Below are 9,372 nucleotides of genomic sequence, written 5' to 3'. Positions count from 1 at the left end.
CCGATTAAGTTGGAAGAAAAGCAGAAGAAAACAATCTGTTTGATACCCAAATTACAGTGTTTCCTTTAGGACAATCAAATTTTGGTGTGTATTTGAACTCTTTGATCAGCGCCTTGCAACAACTCGTGAAGGTGCTTCTGGACAGCTGATTTGGTGCAAATGGAAGATGGGTGTGTATTCAACTCCATTATTTGCCTCTTCTATTGTCCCTGAACACGGCCCTGAACACTGTGTTTAGGTTGTGTTCGCTAATGCTTTGAATGTCAAGTTCCAAAACAAGGTGAGAGTCCTCGGAATAATTGCTTTCCCGCTTTAGCTGTGATTGCAACTTTCAGACTCTCACATTTGTTTGGTTGTATGTGCAAACATTATTCTATGTTAATTGGAGGTTAAGAATTTTGAAGCAGAGAGTAAAAATTTTAAAGGAGACAAAGAAAAGATATTTTTTTCATGTCATTTGCGTACATACTCTACAATTATTCCTAAATACGGATATTACATTTTCTGCATGGCACGCTACCATTTCTGTCATTTTTTGTTTGGCCCATGAATTACTTCTTTTTTCTCTCTTGATTAGATTTTTTCCTCTCAGCACAAGTAACATAATATTTTTCTATAGATACTCATGTTATGGCCAATTACAGGCTTGATCTTCACATAGTGACTCAAGCATAGCAAAAGATGGTGCTGTCAATACCTTCGAGAAATTTGTATCTGGTTCACCAATTCTAGATTCAGGACGCTAGCGAAACACGTAATCACAGGTAAGAAAGTAACCTGTGTTCCTTGTGCTACCGCCATACTCTTCCAAGAGTTTGAATTTTATGATAACTTGCAGATGAGACTGTCAAAGAAGGTCTAGATTTCTTGTTTCGAAACTGTATACTAACTACTTTTGGTTGACAAAATGTATATTGACATAAGTATCCTTTAACATATCTATTTTTCATACAAAATGACCATGTATTCAAAATTTTCTATTCTTTTCATGCACATGCAAGATTAATGAAAATTAGTTAAAACATATCAGTTGTGATAAATTATTTAGTTTATTCACTTCTCTTTCATTTAAGTATATATAAATAATAAAAAATTAAAATATGCCAATAAAGTTGAGAAAAAACTTTGTTTAATAAAACCTTTTCGTATGTTTGTAATGAGGTCAACTAGTGTTTGGTTAAATAATTTTTCTGTTATGTGTTCAGTCATTTCAACATTTAAAGTTCATTTCATGTCTTTGGGAAAAGAAGACTTCAGAAACTGTTGTAGCTTTAATACATCAATTGTCTGATACATCGTATCTTGATCAACGTCTTGCAACAACTCGTGAAGGTGCTTCCGGAAAGGGGATTTGGTGAAAGGAAGATAGGTGTGTATTCAACTCCATTTTTCGCGCCTTCTGTTTTTACCCTGAAAACTGTCTCAGTGTTGTGGCCACCGATGCTTTGAATGTCATGTTCCAAAACAAAGTGAGAGCCCTCGGAATAATTACTTTGTGGCTTTAGATGTGATTACAACTTTTATACTCACGTTTGTTTTGGTTGTGCATTATTCTATGTGGATTGATTGGAGGTTAAGAATTTTTAAGTAGAGTAAAATTTTCTGCTGCTCCCGTTTCTTACTTACTTTGTTTACGTAGCTCAGTGAACAGAAATTTTCCATGAAGGAAGGTTTCATCTTGGTACACATACAGCACGCCTGCACGCACTGTCACTGCTGCATTCTGATGGTTGCTGGAAATAGTTCGGTTTCCAAACAATGCCAAAATTTTCAGGTATGTGACAAGTAGGGTTTTCCTTATTTTTAGTGTTCATAGTAAATCCTCTCCATGTGTATTTTATTCTCCTAAATACTATTCTATTTCTAGTTTTGGTGATTGAGTGGTGCTGTCGAGCTTTAATGTTATTTGTCATATATATATTAATTAAAAGTAAATTTTAACAGAAAAACCTAAAAGAGTAAATTTAATAATTAATTAAATATATATCAGGTCATATATATATATATAGATATATATATTCCCACCAACTCGCTATCTATTTACTGCGGTCATATCTATGCAAAAAGAGATATTGTATGAGATTACATCAAAATGATGAAACTGTTAATGTTACTCTTTATCAGCAGAATTGGGATTAATATGCTTGGATGTTGTATAGATGTTAACCCTTATCTAGCATTGATTGTGTTGTTTCTTAGAGTTTATGCTAGAATCTTTTCATTGACAGTTTGGAGAGTTTCATCTCCATGGGCTTTGCCATTTGGTCAGTCTTAGTTGGATTCCTACCTGGAAGTCTCTTCCAAACAGTGATAAGTCAATATTAGGAGTGAAGGTAAGAGGCTAATGACATCTTGAAAAAGTGGCCTTGCCTTTTGTAACTCATTCTGATAGATGCCTTATCAATTAAAATTCATGTAAATTGAAAATTAATTTGAATCTTGTGGTATACACTATGCCTGCGGGATTGGACTGAGCTTGAAGTTCCTCGATTTTACCACCTTCTGACGACAGCCTTGTAGCCACATAATAAGACTTGACAGGGAATGAAAACAGTTGTTGCGCTGAGGAGGGTAACCTCCCAGTGCCGGTCAACATGGATTCACTTTACATGGCAAGAACATGAATTCACTTTACACGGTGAGAACATTCTATAATTAAACTCCTTTCTGTTATTGGAGAATGTGTCCTTGATTTATATGATCCTGCTGTAAAAGATGCAATAAATGCCACTAGATCATTTTTCCTTCTCAATTCATCATTCTCAAGGAGTATAATCACCTCGTGGTGCTCACTAAATTAAAAGATTCGTCAGCTAATTTTTTCTTACTTTTTAAATTCGTCAAGTATAAACAATTTAAATTTTTAAAATTGAAAGATTAATTTTTTATTTTTATTTATAATTAAATTTTATTACCAAAAGGCATAAGGGGTGTCAAAGCAGTACAATAAGATCCTGTATATATTTTTATTACTTACACTAGTTTTTAAATTTAATTATTTAGTTATTTACTAATTTTTATTGAATTTGTATATAAAAATTAATAATTAAGTTATTTAATTAATATTAATAAAAATTAGTTGTTATGTTATAAGTGTAAAGTAAAAAATATAAATTTTTAAAATGAACACTCGTGCAGGAACATCCACTTTGAATTTTAAAGAGAAGGTTCGAAAACATATTTATTCTGACTCAGATGGAGAAATGCACTGGAGCACCGATGTGTATCATGCACCCGAATTTACATACGGGAATGTTCATCTATTACCAAAAATAAGTCATTTATGGATATTATTAGGGGGGCCGTGCAGATCCAGTCCAGTATCACTTTCGCTCCACAAGGATCAAGATCAAATGAGTGCGCAATCTAGGAGGAATGTCTTTATGCGGTGCTAACGATTTAATAACTATCTTTGTAGCTCCAGAATGTTTCAGTTTATGCTCCTACCTATTATCTGGATATACCAAGAAAGATGTACGGTCTAATGAGGCTACTATGAAATATTTACTCATGGGTGGGGCAAGCTCGAACTTTTCCAGACATTTGTAATTCGTGGTCTAATTAGACAACATCTTGCTTCGAACATAGGAGTTGCTAACAGTAAAATTCAAGAAAAGCCCAAGCTTATCGTCAAATGTCTCTTCTATTACGAAGACCGCCTGGTCGCGAAGCTTATCCAGGGGATGTTTTTTATTTGCATTCACGCCTTTTGAAAAGAGCCGCTAAATTAAGTTCTAGTTTAGGTGAAGGAAGTATGACCGCCTTACCAATAGTTGAAACTCAATCAGGAGATGTTTCGGTTTATATTCCTACTATTGATGGTAGAGGTGAAATTTCAGCGTCTGAATCTCGATTAATTGAATCTCTCGCTCCAGGTATTATTGCCCAGCGTTACGTATACAAGTTAATATATTCAAGATAATTGCGTATTTACAAAATACTGTCTCAATTCATCCTATTTCATCATATCTGGGATGTGATAATGTTCTGAAGGATGAACCGGATATGGAGAGTTCCAATAAGATTTCATTCTTGAACAAAAATTTATTTTTGATTTATTTCATCTATTCCATGACTGGAACAGGGGAGGATACACGCTACACCATGATTTTGAATCAGAAGAGAGATTTCAAGAAATGGCAGATCTATTCACTCTATATTGTTCGTCTATCTACGTCCAATCTACGGTAAAAGAGAAGGTTCCATTGGAACAATTATTTATTTCAGTTCAGGGGTCCTCGTCTCTTTTTTTTTAAAAAAAAAACCTTAGAGCATATATTAACTCATATTTCTTTTTCGACCGTTTCAATTCTAATTATAATTAATTTGATAACTTTTTTAGTCGATGAAATCGTAAAACTCTATGATTCATCCGAAAAGGGCATGATAACGACTTTTTTCTGTATAACAGGATTATTAATTACTCGTTGGATTTATTCGGGACATTTTCCACTAAGCGATTTATATGAATCATTAATCTTTCTTTTATGGAGTTTTTAATAGAAAAAACCAAAAAAAGGTATGTTGCTGCCATTTTGAAAGGATTAAGAAGCACCGAAGTAATGTCTAAACCCAATGATTTAAAATAAGGATAAAGGATCTAAGAACAAGGAAAGTTTTTGATAGAAAAAAACAAAAAAAGGTATGTTGCTGCCATTTTGAAAGGATTAAGAAGCACCAAAGTAATGTCTAAACCCAATGATTTAAAATAAGGATAAAGGATCTAAGAACAAAGAAACACCATTTAATTGTCTCGATAATCTCAATAACTGGATCAGACTAAAGAATTCAAATAGAATTTTAAACGAGACAAACAAAAGGGGGTAAAGACCACTCAATAAATGAAATTGACTAAAGATTTTTCCTTTCAGCTATTTGAGAGTTATCTAACTTGAGTTATGGATCCGGCTCTACCCAAACTTTTCTGGTTCGCCCCAACATTCCCACTTGTCCGACTGTTGCTGAGCAGTTTTTGGATATCAAACGGACCTCGCCAGAAGGTAATTTTAATGTGGCCGATTTTCCCTCTTTTCTGGGGTGTTAATTTACCTACTAAAATATCACCCGTCTCTACCCAAGATCCCAACATCACAATTCCATTTTTGTCTAAATTGCGAAGTAAATGGGCTTCTAAATGTGGTATTTCCTTAGTGATCCTTTCAGGGCCTTGGCTTGTCACATGGGTCTGAATCTCATATTTCCGTATGTTAAAAGAAGTATAAATATCTTCATATACAAAACATCACTAATGAGTACTGCATCTTCAAAATTGTAACCTTCCCATGGCATATAAGCTACTAATACGTTTTTCTCCAAAGCAAGTTCTCCACCGACCGTAGCAGCACCATCTGCTAAAATTTGTCCCTTTTTAATGCATTTACCCTGTTGAACCTGGGGTTTTTGATGCATACAAGAATTTTTGTTGGAACGTTGATACATAACTAATGGAATGTTTAGAGTATCTCCATTCCCTGAGAAAAGGATCTTGTCAGTATCTATATAAACGATCTTTCCCCCACATTCAGCTAGCGCAAGAGCCCCTGAATCTAGAGCCGCCTGTCGTTCCAACCCAGTTCCAACAATGCATTTCTCGGACCGAGAAAGCGGAACTGCCTGACGTTGCATATTAGAACTCATTAAAACCCTATTCGCATCATTATGTTCAATAAAATGAATGAGGGAAGCTCCAATAGAAAAATATTGGAAGGGAAAAATACTTCAAAGATGAACCCGTTCCCATGCAATAGTCAGGAATTCTTGACGGTATCGAGCTTGCTATGTTATAAGTGTAAAGTAAAAAATATAAATTTTTAAAATTAACACCTTTATAATGAAAATACTAAATTATTTTATTTTTATATATCATGAAATATTTATAAGAATGATAACAAGATCCCATACTTTTTTTTAACTTTTTTTGGTATTGAATCTGTATATAAATATACATTTAATTGTAATACTATGTTATTTAATTAATATATTATAAAAATTAGATTATCACACTTGTCCACACTTCTTTCGTTACAGATCAATTCGAGTGTATATGAGGCATTGTCTTGAGGAACATCAGACACTCCTTTCGTTCCAAATGAATTCGGGTGTATTGCAGGCACTGTCTTGAGGAGCATCGAAAATTTCAAAGGTGCACTTGACAAGACTTGGAGCACAGTTGAGAGAGTCGGGAAGAGAGTGTAGAGCCAGGCACAAACTCCGACTTCAGTGAGCAACAGTCGGGAAGAGAGTGTAGAGTGAGGCACAGACTTCCGACTTCAGCAGACTACATTGAGAAGAGAGTGTAGAGAAAGGGACATTGAGGAAGAGAGTGTAGACGAGTACACAGACTTCCAGCTTGAAGCGATCAGGCAGTGTATCTGAGATACTGTTTGTTGAGAGCTACCTGCCACCTTAGGAAGAGAGTGCAGAGAGAGAGGTGTAGACTTCCGTTCAAGTTTAGTGTTGAATGAGTGCATCAGACACATTATATTTTGTGGAGGAGGAGCTTAGCATCGCTTGTGAGCAGATCTTGTGTTGTGCAGAAGAGGCACTTCACGATTGGAGCGCTCGAAAGAGCAGGAGGTCGGTCTGGTGTCGCGAGATACTGAGAGAGAGTATTGGGCACCGCATACACCTCATTTCTTCGTGTATGTGTTGACGAGGACGTCAGCAGATCGAGAGAAGGATAGTATCATGGGTCGCACCTTGGGCTAGACGGTCGGCCGTGACTTGTGGAGGACGTGCAGGCGGTTAGGGGATGCTGGCCAGCACACAGGTGTGCAAATAGTTTTCGAGCAGAGACTCTTATCGATTGGGGATCGCAATATTGTTCGTATGGGAACTTCCTCAACATGTGGGGATGCTGTCCGCCAAGTATGAAGTCATTTGAGGACGTTTGGCCATGGAGATATAAGAGAGATGATCGAGCGCCACCATATGCGCGAGCAGGAGAGAAATGTGTGAAGCAGAGTGCTTTATCCATGGAGATTTGAAATACTGTTTCATGGGCACCTCCAAGATGTTTCAGGAGTAGAAGATTCTGTTTCGGTAGGGAACGACGATGACGTTTAGGGTCTGCCAGTGCAAAGGCGGGACTGTAGTTTCAGAGTACTGTGGAGACAATTCCTCAGCCATGGATGATCGGATGAGGCTGAAACTCTATCGATATGATGTGGAAGTCGTAGGTTACGCTATAGTTCAAGCAGGACGTGATTCGGGCGTGGTCGAAAGAGATGTTGAAAAAGTGCACGACAGCAGTAGCTTGAGAAGACGTCTGCACTAAATGAGCATCTCTTGGAGGCATGATGGGGTCTTCAAGAGCCTGCTCTAGACAGCTCTAGAGGAGCACTAGAGCCCCCGAAGGGCTTGGAAACCTGATGGGCAACATAGGGCCAGGATGGCCTATGTTTGGCCCCGATACGACCTAGAGGCTCCGTGTGACGCGCAAGGTTGCCCTGCGGGCTGCGAGATGTCAGGGGCAACACCTCTCGTGCGAATGGGTGACCGAGGGAAGCATTCCCAGACCTCGTGATCTAACTCATGGAATGCGCTATCGAGTTCCAGTCGTCCATGGGGGTCCGTTGGCTAAAGATAGGCAGTCGTGTGACGACGCCCCACTGTGGGCATATTGTGAAGCCTAAGCCGAAAGGCAAGAAGGCATGTTGGGCATGCTGTGCGAGATAATGACAAGATGTCGGCATATCGATTGGGCCTCGGACTTATGATGCGGTCCTACTCGGGCGAGTCATGGAAGGCGGTCATGACGAGGGCGAGCGTCTAGGATGCACCGAGTGAGTGTTGGGAATGAGATGGGCGTTGCGGGCACACGAGGAGCGCCCTAATGCCGAGGCAGGGCGAGGATGCTCCTTGCCATGAGCAATGCTTCGGCAGGTTCTGAGATTTGTGCGAGACGCTAAGGCACGACTGCCGAGAGCCTCAGCGAGTACGGGCATTCTGGATAAGCGAGCGCAAGGGCACACGGTGCAGCGCTGGGAGGCGTTCAGATGTCGCGCTAGCGAGTTTCAGTCTCGAGGACACGCGACGGACTACCGCTACACTCTGATATGTGCGAAGGCTGGTCGAAGGTTAGGCATAACCTGAGATGCCGTACAGGCGAAAAATATGAGAATTACATTGCTCTGCGAACACACGATGGACTGTCGCTACACTTGATATGTGCGAAGGCAGGTTAGGCGTGACTGAGACGCCGCACAGGCGAAAAATATATGAGAATTACATTCCACTGTCAGAAAGAAGAGCACGCTTGTGACATCAATTCATCATTTTCAAGGAGTATAATCACCTCGTGGTGCTTATCAATTTTTATTTTTTCTTATTTCAGTTCAGGGGTCCTCGAGGTGATTAGCTGACGAATCTTTTAATTTAGTGAGCACCACGAGGTGATTATACTCCTTGATAATGATGAATTGAGAATGATCCAGTGGCATTTATTGCATCTTTTACAGCAAGATCATATAAATCAAGGACACATTCTCCAATAACAGAAAGGAGTTTAATTATCCAAAAGCAATATTTAAAAATTTTATCTGCTATTGAGGAATTAATCCATTATGTGAAAAAGAATATTTACACCCAGAATCGAAAGACTCTTTAAAATTTAATTATTGAAATTATGTCAAGCCATTCAATAAAACCTTTCTCTAATGATTAAATATTTTAATTTTGAGAAGAGTAAATTACATACAAATTCAATAATAAGAATAAAATTAATGAGGTCCTGTTCATTCCCATAAATATATTTCGACAACCTCTCTATCTTTTGGTAATAGAAATCTACTTATAAATAAAAATGAAAAAATTAAAGAATTATTTTATATTTTATACAAGTGTGATAATCTAATTTTTATAATATATTAATTAAATAACTTAGTATTACAATTAGATGTATAATTTTATATACAGATTTAATACAAAAAAAAGTCAAAATAAAGTCAATATTTTATAAATATTGCATTATATATAAAAATAAAATAATTTAGTATTTTCATTATAAAGATGTGTTAATTTTAAAAATTTATATTTTTTACTTTACACTTATAACATAGCAACTAATTTTTATTAATATTAATTAAATAATTTAATTATTAATTTTTATATACAAATTCAATAAAAAATTAGTAAATAACTAAATAATTTAAATTTAAAAACTAGTGTAAGTAATAAAAATATATACAGGATCTTATTGTACTGCTTTGACGCCCCAGATGCCTTTTGGTAATAAAATTTTAATTATAAATAAAAATAAAAAATTAATCTTTCAATTTTAAAAATTTAAATTATTTATACTTGATAATTTTTTTTTATTTAACTGTTTTATCAATTTATTAATTAAAGTTAATATTTTCATTTTTGAGTAAT

The sequence above is a fragment of the Sesamum indicum genome, linkage group LG6, assembly GCF_026168435.1.
Source record: "Sesamum indicum cultivar Baizhima isolate 11 linkage group LG6, ASM2616843v1, whole genome shotgun sequence".
In the NCBI taxonomy this organism is placed as follows: Eukaryota; Viridiplantae; Streptophyta; class Magnoliopsida; order Lamiales; family Pedaliaceae; genus Sesamum; species Sesamum indicum.
This window is presented reverse-complemented; position numbering follows the sequence as displayed.